The sequence below is a fragment of the Ceratotherium simum genome, chromosome 27 (assembly GCF_057802395.1).
Source record: "Ceratotherium simum simum isolate JZ-2026a chromosome 27, ASM5780239v1, whole genome shotgun sequence".
NCBI lineage: Eukaryota > Metazoa > Chordata > Mammalia > Perissodactyla > Rhinocerotidae > Ceratotherium > Ceratotherium simum.
In genome coordinates this window covers 34,030,716-34,047,831 of record NC_141926.1, presented here as the reverse complement: position 1 = coordinate 34,047,831, position 17,116 = coordinate 34,030,716, and the positions used below count along the sequence as shown (strand labels likewise).

Sequence of the window (17,116 nt, the reverse complement as noted above, 5' to 3'; positions counted from 1 at the left end):
AAACTCAAAGATGGGTTTGGAAGCAATTAACTGTTTTTCCTAGTTGTTTCTTTTCCTTTTGTGTGTTAAGGAGATGTAACCACCAGCCATCCTGAAACTGACCAAGCCTCACCACAAGAGCTATCCCCGTGACCTTTGTCTTATTTTTAATGCAAAGATCTCTCCAGGAGGAGCTTAGGCCTCATTATGTGGAAGTATGTTCTCCAGCTGAGCCTGTGCAAGCGAATACCCACCTCTCCCTTTTGAATATTCGTTCCCCTACCAAATAAAAGTCCCTGCTTTCCTTTGTTCGGGGACGCCATGACTTTGGACATGATTCCTCGGGGCGTCCCATTTGCTGCAAATACACTTTACTTTGTGGGACAACTTCCACTGGTGTAGGGTCTTATTTAACTCATCAGGACGTGAGCCCACTTGGTTTGGTATCAAATTGGTGACCCAGACAGGACATACCGCTTCATGGTCCCCGTGCTGCCGGCTTGACGTTGCTGCCCCCTCAGGAGACCCAGCGGCCACACTAAGCGCTTTGCTTGGAGGATCTCTCCATGGAGGTGAGTGGCGCCAACCCCATGGCATGGCTATAAGAGTTAGTTTCTTAAGTTGTCTCACAAAGACTCTGTTGGGGCCTGGCTTCGGGATTTAAGTCCCCACCCAGAGGTAGCCTGGCTCAAGAGAGTGCGAGTCCCCTCTGTCTGGAAGGATTGCATGACCCGGCCACTCCGGAAGGGCCGATGCTCAGTTCTGGCGAAACGGGAGCAATCCCTGGTGACTAGTCAGCGGTCAAAACCCATCTGGAGATTGAATCTCACCTAGAGTGCACTGAGTCTGTCTGTCTAGGGGTGAAATCCCCTCTGGAGATTAAATCACATCTGGAGTGATGAGGTGGGGGTTTGAGGCCCCCTGAGTCTGTCTCTGTGTTGTGCCTGTGATGGGAGTAGGGGTCCGCTTGGATGCGGTTAAACCCCTCTGGAGTTGCTGAACCGGTTTTTGTTTGTTTGTTTGTCTGTGTCTGTGTGTTTTTGTCAAGGACGCTTGACATAGCGTTTTTGTCAAGGACGCTCGACGTTTTCCACAGTCTGGCTTTTCAGGACTCCTAGGTTCCTTTTTCCTTGTCCTCCCTATCAGTGGTCGCGGGGTGAAACCCAGCGTCCACCAGTTTGATTTTCCTTTTAAGGATTTAGTTACGTGGCCCGGGTCTAGTTTCAGGCCATTCGGGTGCTAAACCTCCTCTGGGCACAACTTTGTGGCATCTGCGTCACCACTAACAGTTACAGGTTGCTCCAGGGAGATTGGAAACAGATCATAAGAGAAGGTGCTGGAAATGGGGGCAACAGGCTCCATCCTGGAGCAGAGCCCATTGGGCTGAATCTTCCAGAATTGGAATGTCTTCGGGTATTTACCATTGACCCAAGGACAGACGACAGCCTGGCTGTAATATTCACGGGAAGATGGGGAAAAATGGGCCGAAAAGGGGAGCCGAAATGTTAAATGGGAAGAAATCCCTTATGCCCAGTGCTTCGTGGCACTATGTCTCTAATGAGGAGGATTTGCTTCTCCAAATCAGGAAGTGTGGGACTGAGGGAAGCCCACCTCAGAGCCCACCTCAGAGTCCACCTCGCTCAGGTACTCCAGCTTCGGGCCAGCTGGTGAGCCCTGAGAGACTCCAGAGGCAGTAACAGGGCCAAACCCTTTATTATGCCCCCCGAGCAATCCCTCCACAGGGAATTGGACTCTCCAACAACCAAAGACACTTCACCCTCCTCTTCCAGATAGTACAACTAGGTTAGAAACCAGTTATGAACCTGGGGTATATCCCCTAAGACAGGTGCCTGACGGTGAGGGGAGATTAATTAATGTGTATGTCCCTTTGTCCACCTCTGATATGTATAATGGGAAGACACACACTAAAGGATTGAGGGCTGACCCAGAGGCGTTCATAAACCTGATAAAGGGAATCTTCTCCACTCATAATCCAACCTGCACAGATATTCAAAGCCTGTTAACTACACTCTTCATGGCTGAGGAAAAGTCATCTGTTCTGTTAAGGGCTAGTGAACAAACATAATGAATACGACCCAGGATCAGACATTCGCAAGTTTAGTGAACAGGCTGTACCAGGGACTGACCCTGAGTAGAATCCCAATGATTCCGAAGATAAAAAAACTAGGATATTTTTGGGGTTTGCTTTAGAAAGCCGTGAAAACAGTAAGCCAGCCACCCCTTGACTGGTCTAAATTGAGAGAGGTCCAACAAGGCCCTGAGGAAAACCTGCCTATTTTTCAGAGGCTGCAGGACTGCCTCAAGTGATATACTAATTGGAACCCAGGGCAGTACAGTGGTTCTCAATACCTCTTTCACATCTCAAAGTGTTCCAGACATCTGTAGAAAACTCCAGAAGTTGGCTATAGGTCCTGACACTAACCCTGCTCAACTAGTAGAGGCTGCATCTAGGGTGTTCAATCACCGGGATGAAGCCAAGGATGAAAAGGAAGACAAGGAGATAAAAGGTAAGCCTCCCCATTAGCTGTGGCCCTCCAGTCCACTCAAGGTAACCCAAAGGAGAGAAGGAAGACGCCATGGGTGAGTGACCCGGGCCCCACTGAAGGACTAAAAAGCCACCAACAAAGTTGGGGGCTAATCAGTGCGTGTACTACAAACAGGAAGGGCATTGGTGGCGGATTGTCCAAACCAGCCCCATAGGGGGAAGGGATTGAACAGGAGCGAGCCATGGCAACTTCCCTTGACTACAGATGAGATGTGATGGGGCCATGGGGCTCCCCAATTAACTCTAGGAGCCTGGGTGACCTTGGCAGTAGGAAGACAATATATTAAAAATTCTTGCTCAATATTGGAGCCATATTCTTGGTGTTGAATGCCCAAAACAGAAAGCTTTCAAAAAGAAAGTGTGACATAAAAGAGGTATCAGGAAAAGGAGAGACCGAAAGGTTTCTGGAGCCCCTGACCTGTGAAATAGGATAAAAATATGCTGGAGCATTCTTTTCTGTATGTACCAGAATGCCCTGTTCCCCTTCTAGGGAGGGAGATGCTATCTAAAGTTAGAGCCTTCCATAAGCTGGGAACAAGATAAAATAGAGATCCAAGTTCCCAAAAGTCAGGAAGTTAAGTTTATGACCCTATTACAGGATTCATCGGCACCTAAGAAGGAAGAGATTCCCCTAAATATTTTAAGCCACGTTAACTCGAAATTATGGGCACAAGGACAGGTGCCATGCCAGTAAAGGTAAAATTGAAGGAGATGGATCACCGGCTCTGGGTAAACCCGTACCCCTTGAAACAAAAAGCTGTAAAGAGAAATCTTTCCTGTAATCAATGGGCTTTTGGAACAGGGGAATATAGATTTGTAAAAGGCTGGGAACAGGGGAATATAAATTTTGTTCAAGAACTTACTGCTGTCAGTGCTATATAGTGCTGGGTTTATAATAGTAGATATCTTCATTTTGTTTCTAAGACAGAGCTCCTAAAAACTTTGTAATTTCTCACATAAGAGCCATAGGGGCATCCTTTGTTATGATAAATACTTTAGTCCTACCTTTGGAAAGCCCCTAAAGGTGGAGGCTGGTTGTCAGGGAAACCAATTGTGTGATTTGGGGGTTGGAACTTTAAGCCCTGTCCCCCTCCCCACACCCCCAGGGTGGGGAGAGGAGTTGAAGATTAAGTTCAATTACCAAAAGTCAATGGGCGGGGATTATGGAAACCTCTGGTCTGTGGCTGATTGGTCAGAAGCACAGGTGACAATCTGGACTTGCAATTGTCATCTAAAATGGGAGGCAAAGTGTAACCGTGTAGGACTGAATCCTTACTCTGTGGGATCTGATGCTGCCTCCAGGCAGACAGTGTGGGAATTGAGTTAAATATGTTAAACTACCTAGTCTGTAAGAGATATAAAGTGTCTAAAGGAAAGGCACAAATATCTAAAAAGAGACTGCAAAGTATTTGGGGCTCATGAAAGACAGGGAATAACTATAGGAGTGCTAACCCAAATGTTGGGACCCCTAAAAAGAATGGTGCCCGTTTCTCAAAGCAGCTAGACACCGTGGAGAAAGGATGGCCCCATGCTTGAGAGCTGTAGCCGCCACCTGCCTCCTAATCAAGAAAGCAAAACACTGACTATGGGCCAACCTATGATGGTGTGGACCCCCCCCACCCATCAAGTCTCTAGCCAGCTAGAGACTAAAGGACATCTATGGCTATCCCAGAGTAGAATCAGATTTCCTTAAAGCCCTGTCATACCTTAAACCCAGCTACCCTACTCCCTCATTCCAATGGGCCTATTACCCATGCTCGCCCAGAGGTGATTGATCAGGTTTACTCTAGCCAGAGATCTCCAGAGTGAACCATTGCCTAACGCAGAGGAAATACGGTTTGTAGATGGGGGCAGTTTCAGGAATAAGGGACAAAGAAGAGCAGGTTCTGCAATAGTGTCTCTGCATGCAATCATAGAGGCCAAGGGGCTGACACCAGGCACCTTGGCTCAAAAGACAGAAATAATTGCATTAAGGAGAGCTTTGGAATTGGGAAAAGAAAAAATAACAATATACGCAGACTCTAAATATGCTTTCTCTGTAATAAACGCTCATGGAGCCATTTGGAAAGAAAGAGGACTCCTTAATACCAGCAGTAAGGAAATTAAACATGGGCCAGAGATCCTTAAACTGCTGGAAGCAGTACAGGGCCCCAAGGCAGTAGCTGTGGTCCATTGTAGAGGCCATCAAAGGGGGGAATCAGAGGCTATCAAAGGGAATAACTTGGCAGATGCAGCTGCAAAAAGGGCGGCTATATCAGGAGAGCTTCTCTAACTGCCATTAATTCCCATTCTACCCTTCTATGAGTTTACACCAGTGTATTCCACTGAGGGAGTAAGAGAAGCCACAACACAGAGTTCTCAGTGGTCCCCAATAGTTAAGGGCTGGATGATAAACCCACGAGGGAGGATTTGGGTCCCCAAACAAACAGCTTGGGGGCTCCTCAAGAGTGCTCATGATTCTATCCATTATGGAGAAGAAGCCTTATACCCATGGCTGACGAAGGTCATAAGCACCCCGGGTAATAACTGCACAATGCGTTTGTTGCCAGAAGAATAATGTACAAACCAGACCTCCTGTACCTCCCCTGGCCAAAACAACTCAAATTTGTGGACTTCACCCGCAGAAAACTGGCAAGTTGATTTTACTGTTATGCCCGCGGACCCTAGAGGGTACAAATACCTCTTGGTATTTGTGGATACATTTATGGGAGGACTGAAGCCTTTCCTTGTAGGTTGAAAGGGGCTAATAAAGTAAAAAAGTGTTGTTACCCCATTTTGGGTTGCCTAGATCAGTTCAGAGTGACAATGGGCCAGCTTTTATATCAATAACTTCTGTAGTCCATAAAATTGACACTGGTGAGAAACCTTATGCATGTAAAGAATGTGGGTTAAGCTTCAGAATTTAGACCTCATCAAACATCCAAGATCTCATGATACAAGATAACCTTAGGAATATTATAAATGTGATGGTGCTCAGGGCAAGCTGCCCCAGGAAGCACCACTCTGGTTTGCGGATTATTTCGAGCTGAAGACAATAAGGACATTTGACCTCCCCCACTAACTGCCTAAAGAATCTGACATGGTGGCTCATTCCTGGAACAGATCTTCTATCATGATGGCTATAAAGATAATGTAAAATAGATGTTACAATGGGAGGGGCACCAAGCCCCTTTTATCAAAAAAACTCTATCTCTCCCTGACCAAATTATCAATAGATGACCCTGAAAAGAATTGTCCTTCTGCCCTCTGAAGTCCCAGGCCACTACCCACCCCCAGCACGTTCCTTCACCTTTAGCTGCAATACTTAAGCAAGCAGCTTAGACAGAGGGACGAGTTGCTCATTTCTGAGTTTCTCCCATGTATACATGTTATTAAACTTGGTATTATTTTCTCCTGCTAACCTGTCTTGTTGATTATTTGGCCAGCCAGAAGAACCTTAAGGGAAAGGGAGGAGGGAGATTCTCCCTCTTCCCCCGACAAATGCTTCCATAAAATGTTTTTTTAATGTGTTCTTAAGTTATTACTGATTATAAAATAGAAATCTATTTTTTTGAAACTACATTCAAGTGTTACGCAAGCCAGTTGTACTAAGAAAAATATTTTGAAGAAGAAATGTAAGCAGGTGACCTGTAGCTACCTCACTGTCACTAAAATTTGTTTTTGTAATAGTTTAAAAGCAAACTGTGTGCTTGGTGGTTGTTAAAACTTTTGGGTTGTTTCTCCTCTGCTTTCTAAATCTAAGCCATTCACCTGAAAAGAAAATCACTCTATAAACTGTGCAGATATAAGTCCTGTGAGTTTTCTGCCTGACTACTTGTTCAGAGAAGTAATGACCGGCTATCCACCCCAGGCTCTGCCCTGGATCCTAACCAACCTCATACTGTTTAGGCACAGCATGCTTCCAATGAGGTTGCATGTTCCTGGGCAGCAGGACTAGGTCCATCAGAGAAGTGGGCAACCCAGTATCTAGACTGTAAAAGGTGATGGAATCTACAGGGGGAAGGGCAAGTGTGCACAGATCCTAAAAACATTGAGGCTATGAAATTACACGTGGTTGTTACAAACAACTTGGGGCTATGCTTCTGGTGACCCACAAACCTATTTGAGATTAGCTGGAAATTCTGCTCCTCTGCTGGTTCCTATGACAACACCCATGCTCAGCAGGAAGCAGTTACAGAAGAAGGACTTTTGACCTGTGCCCCTCAAGAATGAGGAGCAGGGTAAAACTAGAGGGGGGATTTGTCACCAATTAGGTGCCTCGAGAAACTCAAAGGTGGGTTTGGAAGCAATTAACTGTTTTTCCAAGTTTTTTTTTTCCTTTTGTGTGTTAAGGAGGTTGTAACCACCAGCCATCCTGAAACTGACCTAGGGAGGCACTCAAGGGAGATGTAACCACCAGCCATCCTGAAACTGACTAAGCCTCACCACAAGAGCTATGCCCATGACCTTTGCCTTATTTTTAATGCAAAGATCTCTCCAGGAGGAGCTTAGACCTCTTCATGTGGAAGCAAGTTCTCCAACTGAGCCTGTGCAAGTGAATACCCGCCTATCCCTTTTGAATATTCATTCCCCAACCAAATAAAAGTTCCTGCTTTCCTTTGTTTGGGAACGCCATGACTTTGGAAACAATTCTTCATGGCCTCCTGTTTGCTGCGAATACACCTTACTTTGTGAGACAATTTTCACTGGTGTAGAGTCTTATTTAACTCACCAGGAGGCAAGCCCACTTGGTTCGGTATCAATAGAGGAATGAAATACAAGATATTACTACAGACTCAGCAGACATTAAAAGTCTACTAAGATAAATTAACTAATTCTTAAAAAACACAAAAAACCACAACTCACTCAAGATGAAATGGATAAACAGAATAGCCCTAAATCTAGTGATGAAATTGAATTTATTATTTAAAATCTTCCCAAAAAACCCTGATGAACTATTTTCCAGAATGGCTCTATCACTTAGTCTCACTGGTTGTGGGCTCAGTGTATAATTATGTTCCTCCTCCGGGAGTAAGTTGCTTTTTTAGTGTGTTTGTTTGCTTTTCTTTTTTGTTTTCTCCTGTTCCCTTCACCTCTCTGCAATGAGTTTTCACCAATGCCCTAGCCCTAAGGGCAGTAGCACTGGTTACCCTCTCCCCACATATTATGGCTTCTGTTCTGTAGTGAAGACAGAGGAGAAAGTTCTCCATAGTTTCTTGTCCGTCCCCAATGGCTGCTGCTCTCCTTTCCCAGCCTGCACCACAGCAAGTGATGTTGGGCCCTTTCCAAGCTTTTCTGTGTCTCCAGAGGGTTCATAGAGAAAGAGCCATCAAGAGGATATAGCAACATCCAGCGTTTTACACTGCTCTGCCAGCACACATTCAGTCTTCACCAGTGTGTCAGATTTTCTAGCTCAACTCTTACATGTGTTCTCTCTCTCTCTCTCTGCAGCCATTGTCTCTCTTTATATGTCATGCCAGTTGGTTATTCTGTAAGTTCAGGTCACCAGAAGATTGGAAAAAAGTGAATTTGAAGTTATTCTTGCTCTTTCTTGTCAATGTGGGAAAGACTCTGCTTCCAGCAATCTACATCCTGGGGCAAAACCCTGAGACTGAATCTCTTTCTTTTATTAGCATATTTTGTAGATATTTCTCTACCTGTAAACATAAACCTACTTTATTTTTGCAGTGCTGTAGAGTATTTCTTAATATGGATTTATAGTACATTATGTAACCAATTACTAATTGAGGGTCACAAATTATTCTGTTTTTCAATCAAGCATTGTTTCTATAGAAGCCTTTAGAAATATATCTCTGTGGTTATTCCAGTAGGATAAATATAAAGAACTTGAGGTCATGGTGCAAACAATCTGAATTGTCATTCTAAAATACAAGCCCAATCATGTGTCTCCCACATTACAATCCTAATTTTTTTCCCCATAGTGAAATCAAAATACCTTTACTTCTTCATCATTTACCTCCAACCTATCTCTCCAGCATTTCCATCTCCTGGTCTATCTATAGATTTACCCTTTGGGAAATAAAAAATATTTACTGGTTCTTTGTCACAACAAGAACTCTTCAAACCTATGCTGTAATATAATTTTAATGCCACTGCGATTCCCTCATAGAAATTTGATTCTGCATTTTGCTTCTTGTTTTTATTGTGGATAGACATAAGAAACAACTAGCTTAAAAGTTAGTCTAATATCTTGTGACACTGCTATTGAAGGCACGTCCATTATGTTGTTCAAAAAACATTCATGTAATGAATTTCTCTTTACATTTAGAGCCAGGAAAAGTTTCTTTTCCCTCCCTCTATGGATTTATTTAGTTCCTTTTATTAGATAATGAAGCATTATAACTGACTATTCTCCATTTGTGCTTTGATTTACAGGAAGCCTTAGTCAAATTTTGTGTTCTAAGTTATACTGCTAGCCTAGATTTTATTGGTACTTCTTTCTATAAGATTATTGACCAATTACAATATTCAAGGCACTATGCTAATTATAGCACACATAAGAGAAAAATCTTTTGTTCCTGTGCTACTTACTGACAGCAAGTGTGGGGAAAAAATGGCTAAAAATTCTAAGCAGGGGAATACAACATGATGCATAAGTCAGGAAAATGGATAACTGTGACCTGGAAGACGTTTAAAAAATGTTAGAAGTTTCCATGTTTCACAAGTATAAATTAAGGAAAGGTTAGGGTTAGGAATAAGAAGCATGAGGATATGAGTACCTGCAAGGCATGTTTGAAGGATGGTGAGAAAGCTTTTCATTCTTATAAAAAGAAAATTTAAGAATAAAATATGATTTGGCTTTGGATAAAATTAGTAGAAATTATTGGTCATGCTAAGACTTCAAGACCAGGATCTTATAAAATCAAATGCGGTGAATTATCGGAGCACTGGGAGTTATCAGTAAGATCATGTGGAGGGAGTTGTAGAACCTTTATATTCCAAAGATTATGAAAGCCAAGGAAAAAGGACTGAATATGGATGAAACATCTCACTTTAAATGTATAAGATTCTGATTCCTATTCTCTTTATTAACAAAAAGCAATAGGCTCTCTTCCTCCTAAGGTCCTTCCTAAATTATTCAATGAAAATTATTACTTGGAATGATTTTTCAATTATTAAACAAAAATATCCATGTAATCTCAGAATCTAAGCCAATCTAGAAACATGTAAAAGGTATGTTTACTCTTTTAGTCTACAGAATGAATGTGTTTGACTGGGGTAAGGTAATTTGTGAATCACACAGTGAATGTGTTAAATCAGACTGTTGCATAATCCAGTATGTAGAATCTTAAATTCATTAAGAAACTCAGATTCTTTAAGTCCCCTTGCAGATTGCATTTAAGAGTGCTTACAGATTCACACACAAAGACAGCACAATTCTGTTATTGATTGATTGACTGATTGCTCCAAATTATGAAGTAGAACGAAATGTATAAACATAAATTAGGTGAACAACGTTAGACTTGAGAACCCCAGGATAAGACACACTGGATTTCTCTCATAGGCAGTAGAAAGTCAGAGAATGTTCAACGGAAGTATGACGTTGGATATATTCACATCTTTCATATCTTAGCATGAACAGTTAAGAGGGTCATTCAATTTAGATATGTTAGTATTGGTCTAAATTTGAGAAGTTGCATAAGAAATATAAATGAAGACTTGTTATAAATATGTTATGAGTGAGATACAAACTAGTTGTTGTAAGATCTAGTTTCTCATGAAAAATTAGCATATCCAAAAGTGCACTCTTTCTGTACAACAGTGGTCTGGAAGTGCATAGTAGCCACCTCCTTCAAAATAGCAAAAACAAATGTTATTTGGCCATAGTCTCCACTACTGTTTATTGCATACCACGCTTGTTAAATTCAGTTATCTTATTTTCTTGCAATTATACTGATTTTCTTGTTCCTTTTAGTACATGACTTTGCTGTCCCTGATATAGAGTCATCCTTGTGGATTTTAAAAATCACCCTGGTATCAAAGTGACATAATCTATACCATATATTCAAAACGGAACTTGCATAATGAAATACTTTAAAAGCAATAGTCTATAGGACACAAATTTAGATTTTCTTAACTGTAAATGTATAAACTGTTCCTTGGCCTAGATTTTACACAAGAAATTAAAGTGCTTAACATTTCTGAAGAGGTTCCTTTGGAATAGGTGCTAGGCTAGATGCTAATACATAGATACATAAAACAAATTCCTGACTGATGGCTTGTGGGGCTATAGAAGAAAAGGGCTCATGCAAACATAATACGAGGGCTGTGATAGCACAGTGTCGTGGGCGCTCAGGGGGGAAGGCAGCTCATTATGCATAAGTGGGCATGGGGTTTGAGGCCTGGGGTTTAGGTGAGGTGTTCAGAAAGAAAAGCTTCAGAGAAAGGGCTACCTGGACTATAATGAAGCACTGTAATTTTAAAGAAGACAAGAAAGAGAAGAACAATTTGGTCAAAGAGGGCCGAGTGTTCCCTCACGTGTTGGTGTTAAACCCACAATGATAAAATGGTTGTGGTGGTATTTGCACCTCACACAAATTAAGATTGTTAAAAAATTAAATTACCAATTTGCGAACTGTTCTATTTACTATACAACAGCAACAGTTCTGGTTTTAATGGTTATTTTCCATGAACACTATTTTACGATTCTAATTACTTTTCTTGATCAATTTTTAATTCTTCAAATCTATTTGCATAAATAGCCTTTTAAAAAGAATTAGTAGTAAACTCTTGCTAAATACAAGCCAAATGTCTTACTCTCTACTTTCTTGTCAGCTTCTTAGTAAGAACAGCATTGTATTGCCTCTTTTCAGAAATTGTACACTTTTAATTTTGTTGCATATAACATTTTTAATTTTTAATAATATTCTTGTTTAAAATAGAAGACATCAGGGGCCGGCCCCGTGGCTTAGCGGTTAGGTGCGTGCGCTCCGCTGCCGGCGGCCCGGGTTCGGATCCCGGGTGCGCACCGAGGCACCACTCCTCCAGCCATGCTGAGGCCGCATCCCACATACAGCAACTAGAAGGATGTGCAGCTGTGACAGACAACTACGTACTGGGGCTTTGGGGGAAAAATAAATAAATAAAATCTTTAAAAAAAAAAAAAAAAAAGAAGACATCATAGGAGAGAAAAAATAACATTTTACAATGTATCTTAAAATCCATTTTACCTTCATTTATCATATATATTTGAATAAAAGTACATTTTTGAATACAGGTATATTTGAATGTGTGTACAAGCTTCAGTTTGCAAAGCAATGCATTTTATAGACTCCCTCTCCCAATTCTTTCTTTTTAAAAGTAAGTCACAGAGGAAAAAACTCAAACTGAAACTTCTTTTACCAATTTTTTGAACTGCAATTTCTTTTTTTTCAGTTATGCTGAAATTCATTAAAGTAATTCTACTAGAGGATTTGGCAGAGCTAACATCAGGCTTTAATTTATCAGGGTAAGTTTTGTAAAGAATTTCTCCGTTCTCTGGCTAAGAACTGACATTTTATGTATGATTAAAAGTTAATGTGCTTTAGTTTGGAATGAGAACTATTGAACATATTGTGTGAAAATAGATTTATGCCATAAAATGTTTTGTATGAAAAAATTGGTAGTGTCATCCTTCTCGCTCTTAATGTTTTGATTCTGATTTTCTTTCTCGTACTTGCTCCTGCTCTCTCTCTCTTGAGATGTGAATACTTAAATTGGATAAATTCAATTACCCCTCAATTTCTCTTTTGTCTTTCAAAAAACTAATCAGAAGTTATTGAGTTAAAAACTGTTAGTGGTTTCAAAGTATATTAGAACTGTGGAATTTAAAACACTGTTGGATACATAAACTTTCTGACTTCTAATCTGTACATGCATATGTTATTCACTGAAGCAAATATAGTCATTGTAAGAATGGTAAATATGTGTCTAAATACTTCAAGGATTAACTAAGGTGAATCTAGGGATGGAAGTAGGATAAAAAGTTTAGGCAGAAACAACATTAGAATAATAAGTTCTATTTATCCACTTATAACATTTGTTGAATTCTTAGTGTACATGAGGCATAGTACCCGCGACTAGGAATATAATCAGGCATAATTCTTACCCTCACAGAGCATAAGATCCAACGGAAAACACTTAATACAAAAAATATTTTAGGCATCTGGCCACTCCCTGGTGTCATAATTGAAGCATGAAAGCTCCGTTTCCTTCTCCAGTGAACAGATCCATTGAAATGCCTACAAAAGGCACAGGTCTCAGGAACCAAGGCCAGCATGGAGATGTTTTAAAGGTTAGGCATTTGTGACACATAAAATGATATTAAATCTTCCCTTGTCCAAGGGAACCCAGACCCTCAAAACATTAAAGTGTAGCTCCAATGGTTTGTTTTGTATAATTTTTTTTGAAGTTGTCTTTCTACAGAAATAGTGTATTAATTCGCTTAGTAATGAATCATAATTGTCAATTTTGATAGCTCCATATAGTAAATGTATAGAGAAGGATTATGCTATATAAAGAGAGAGAAACCTAATACACTTTGGCATGATAGGAAAAGTTCTTGAAGAAGTGATATTTATTCTAAATCTTGCAGGATGAAGAGGAATTCGTTTAGTGACAAATGGGAGGGAAGACATATCAAGAAGAAATTCGCCTAAGAGAAGATCTAGAGTCAAACGGAATATTGTGCTCTGGAGGAACTGATAGAAGACCACACCGATGGAAGGAGTAAGGGTTAGAGGAATCGGCAGATGACAGGCCGTTATACACACATGTGAATGTGTGTGTGGAGGGATGGATGTGTGTATATACATTTATGTATATTTAAAAATAGGAAAAGGAAGCTACAGAAAGATTTTAAGCACTAGCATGAGATGATCACATCGCATTGTTAGCAGATCTGCTTGCTATTTGGGGAATGGATTAGGAGGGCTTAGAGCAAATGTGAGGAAATGAGAAAGCAAGCCAAAGCTGTGGTTGATGGTCACTTAGCCTGAAGAGAAGTGGATGGATTTGAATACATTTAGAAAATAAAAATGGTAGACTTTGATGATGATTGCATATAGGAGACAGAGGGAGGCCAGTGTCAAGGATTTTGTTCATAAATCAAATAAAGAATGGAATTTTTGTAATATAATCTAGGGGAAAAAAGTTCCATTGTAAATTTTGCCTAACATAAGGCATATTCTCACTTTGACAAAAATACCAAATCAAGTAAACCTCAAAATGGAAATTAGGATGTGGTTCTCAGTGCCTATAATGTACCGTAGTTCCTGTTAGGAAATGATCTGGATATGTTGCTCAGTCATGAAGTTGAATACACTAGTTTTTGAAAAATAAGAACTATAGAAAAAAATTCCAATGGTATACACATACGTACACTTTCTTTAGATTCTCTGCTAGCAAATAAAAACTTTCCCAATTTATTGAGGTGGCTTTTCCGCACAAATAAAACAAACCAAAGATATAGAAACCAGTAGCAAAGAATTCTTTTATCGCACCTCTAACAAAATTACATAAAGGGAATTCACAATATCCTCTTCCTTCAGGCGTGTGCCATATTAGTATGTTTATGCCTTATTTATTTTTGCATCCCCAGTGCCCAAAATATTCCCGGCCCCATAAGTATGGAATGTCAACTGGGGTCTGTGTGACTATTCAATAACTTGCCTAAGGTCATGAGGCTGATCAGAAAAAAAAAGACAGAGAAAACCAGGCTTTTTGTCTCCTTTCTCTTAGTGTGATATTCTTTTATTTATTTTATTTTTTTGCCCCCAAAGCCCCAGCAGATAGCCGCATGTCATAGCTGCACACCCCTCCAGCTGCTGTATGTGGGACTCGGCCCCAGGATGGACAGAGAAGTGGTGCCTCGATGCGCACCCGGGATCCGAACCCGGGCCGCCAGCATCGCAGCGCGCGCACTCAACCACCAAGCCACAGGGCCGGCCCATAGTGTGATATTCTTTCTGCTGATCTTATGTCATGTCTTTAACCCAATTTGCCCTTCCCCTCCCTGTTCAGCCAACACCTACTGCTCTGGGCAGGTCCCTGGGACCTCCAGTTATTCAGAAACTACTTCTGGGAATGATAGCCTGGTCCTGGTTTGCCTTATTTCAAATCAGCTCTTCATCTCCTCAGCTCTTCATTTAGCCTCATCTAACTACTGCCTTATTTATACCACTATGAATGTGAAGACGAACGTTTTCCAGTTACCACATCTTGAAAAGTTGAGTATTTATCTATGCTGCCTTCCAGTAGGTGTTTGCTTCTTGCTACTCAGATGACCCGTAGTCTGATTCAGCCCAATTTATAATTGACTTATCACCGTCCTAGCCAATGTCGTCCATTGCCCCCCTCTTCCTACCTCACTTGGCCCCTTCCTCAGAAATGGAAAATCTATGACCGTCCAGAACATTTTAAAGCAGAACTTTATAATAATGGTGACTATTAGATTAAGAATCACCTGAATAAGAGAATGAGGAAAATAATTTCTTGTAGAGATCTGAAGGACAACATATTTGGGTTAGAGTCTGTAGCATGCCTCATCAAATTTATGAAATGTGCACTATGCGATAATTCTCACTCTTTCAATAAACTATTTTATTTTTTGTAGAATGCCCTCCTCTTCTCTAAGAACCTTCTCACAAACCCAGCACTTATTTTGAGACCTGTTTTTGTTTTTGGTTGCTAATTAATACCTGCTGAGATCTTAACTGGTAATTCAGATAGAAATTAATGATGCCTCAGAGTATGACCAATCCAGGAAATATTTGCATTTTCAAAGGAAACATAGATTTTAATGGATTAAGTCAAGGCACTAGATTTCTAGCCAAATAGGTTGTGATTTTTAGGCAGGGGGAAATTTTCTCTTTTATCCATAGATTTTATTTGCACATTTTAGGCTTAAACTAGAAGGGTGAATGTTGTGGTTGTTAGAGATGGAATAGGGCAGTGTCAGACTTCTTTAAGGATACCTCCATAGGTTATATAGAAAAGTTTGCAGCAAGAGACTAAAATTGGTACCTAGAAAGAGAAAATCTCTGAAATATTGTCAATAACTGTTGTGTGATTTATTTCATTTATGAGAGTTTCCTTTGGGGGAAAAGTAAATCCATAAATAAGAACTTGGAGTGTAACAGTAGTTCTGTACTACTGGTAACAATCTTTAATAAAAATATTCAGTTGCTGGAAAATAGAAATTGCCTCAAATCTTTTTAAGCTGTTGTCCTGCATATGCTAAATCTTTTTAGATTATCATAAAATTATGTACCCCTTTTTCATGTTTCTCAAAACAAAAAATTATTCAACCAATGCTGTTGAAATAAAAGTCTCAGGGCCAGCCCCAGTGGCCTAGTGGTTACATTCGGTATGCTCCACTTTGGCAGGCAAGGGTCGGTTTCCGGGCACAGACCTACACCACTCATCTGTCAGTGGCCATGCTGTGGCAGCGGCCTCACATACAAAAAGAGGAAGATTGGTGGCAGATGTTAACCCAGGGCAAATCTTCCACAGCCAAAAAAAAAAGTCCTGATCACTGTGAACTGGATTTCAAGTACCTAAACATTAGAGTCATTCATTACCTTTAATAATGTAATAAGAATTGATCCAAAATAGTTTTTCCTTGTCTAAGGTAACATTTCTTATTCTATTTCTTACTGCATTGTCTGGCTCTTGAACTCTTCTAAAATCTGGCATCATTATGCCCAGCCACTTGTATTTCCTTGTGACCTCCAGCACTTACCAGAGCATCCTGAAATCACACCATGTTCATGTCCACTCTATGCCTTCTTGTTTTTTCACTCTGCAGTGTTCATCACTGCTCTGTTTTACCTTCTTTACAGAGGTTGGGGTTCTATGTTGTTAACTCTTCAACCCAGGAAAAAACCGAAACAGTTAAAACCTGAGTGATACTTGATAAATAAGTAAATGAAGGCTTCCACAGCTGCTCACTAGCTGTGGACTTTCCTATCCTTAAAGAACTAAAATATAATTTTACATCTAATGACATAAATTCTTACAAAATGAGTCTTTCATGTCGGTAATCATATCCTGTAACTTTTGTCTTTCTATTTTGGTAGAGGACATTGTTTTATACTTCTTTTGTATACCCTTTGTCACCTACCACAATGATTGAATGTTTTTGATAAATTACTATTGATCAACGTTTAGAATATGGATATGGCTTTCAGACATGCAATCCAATCCAATGATCCTCTCTAATGCAATGATCCTCTCTTTATTTGTAGGTGCTAAACCCTGAGACAAGTCAAGACACGTAAAATATGCTCCCTTTGCTTATAGAAAATACGTTTCATTGGAAAGGTGAAAAATATAGAAGAGAAATAAATGGAGACTAACATAAAGTCATTTTATTTTTTAGTACTTTCAATTTACTTAGAAAACACTCTCAGAAATGTTATTGCATTTAACTAAAAAAACTACCCTAATAAAAATCATTTGTATTTAATTTTACAAATTAAGACAGAGTTTTTTAAATTAAGTAACCTTATTAATTTCACAAAGGATTTCTAATTTAAAGAGAGTTTTATTTTTCTCTGATAGAGGAACTATAATCCTGGTGAGTTAATTTGT

At 40.2% G+C, this 17,116-nt stretch overlaps 1 long non-coding RNA gene across 1 annotated transcript; it reads left to right on the top strand.

Annotated features, from left to right (window-relative positions):
• Positions 1-286: 286 nt before the first annotated feature.
• Positions 287-15,719, top strand: LOC147913472 (uncharacterized). Its single transcript, XR_015548739.1, has 3 exons — positions 287-551; positions 11,921-11,993; positions 13,119-15,719. It is a non-coding gene; the product is annotated as an uncharacterized LOC147913472 (long non-coding RNA).
• The last annotated feature ends 1,397 nt before the right edge of the window (positions 15,720-17,116 follow it).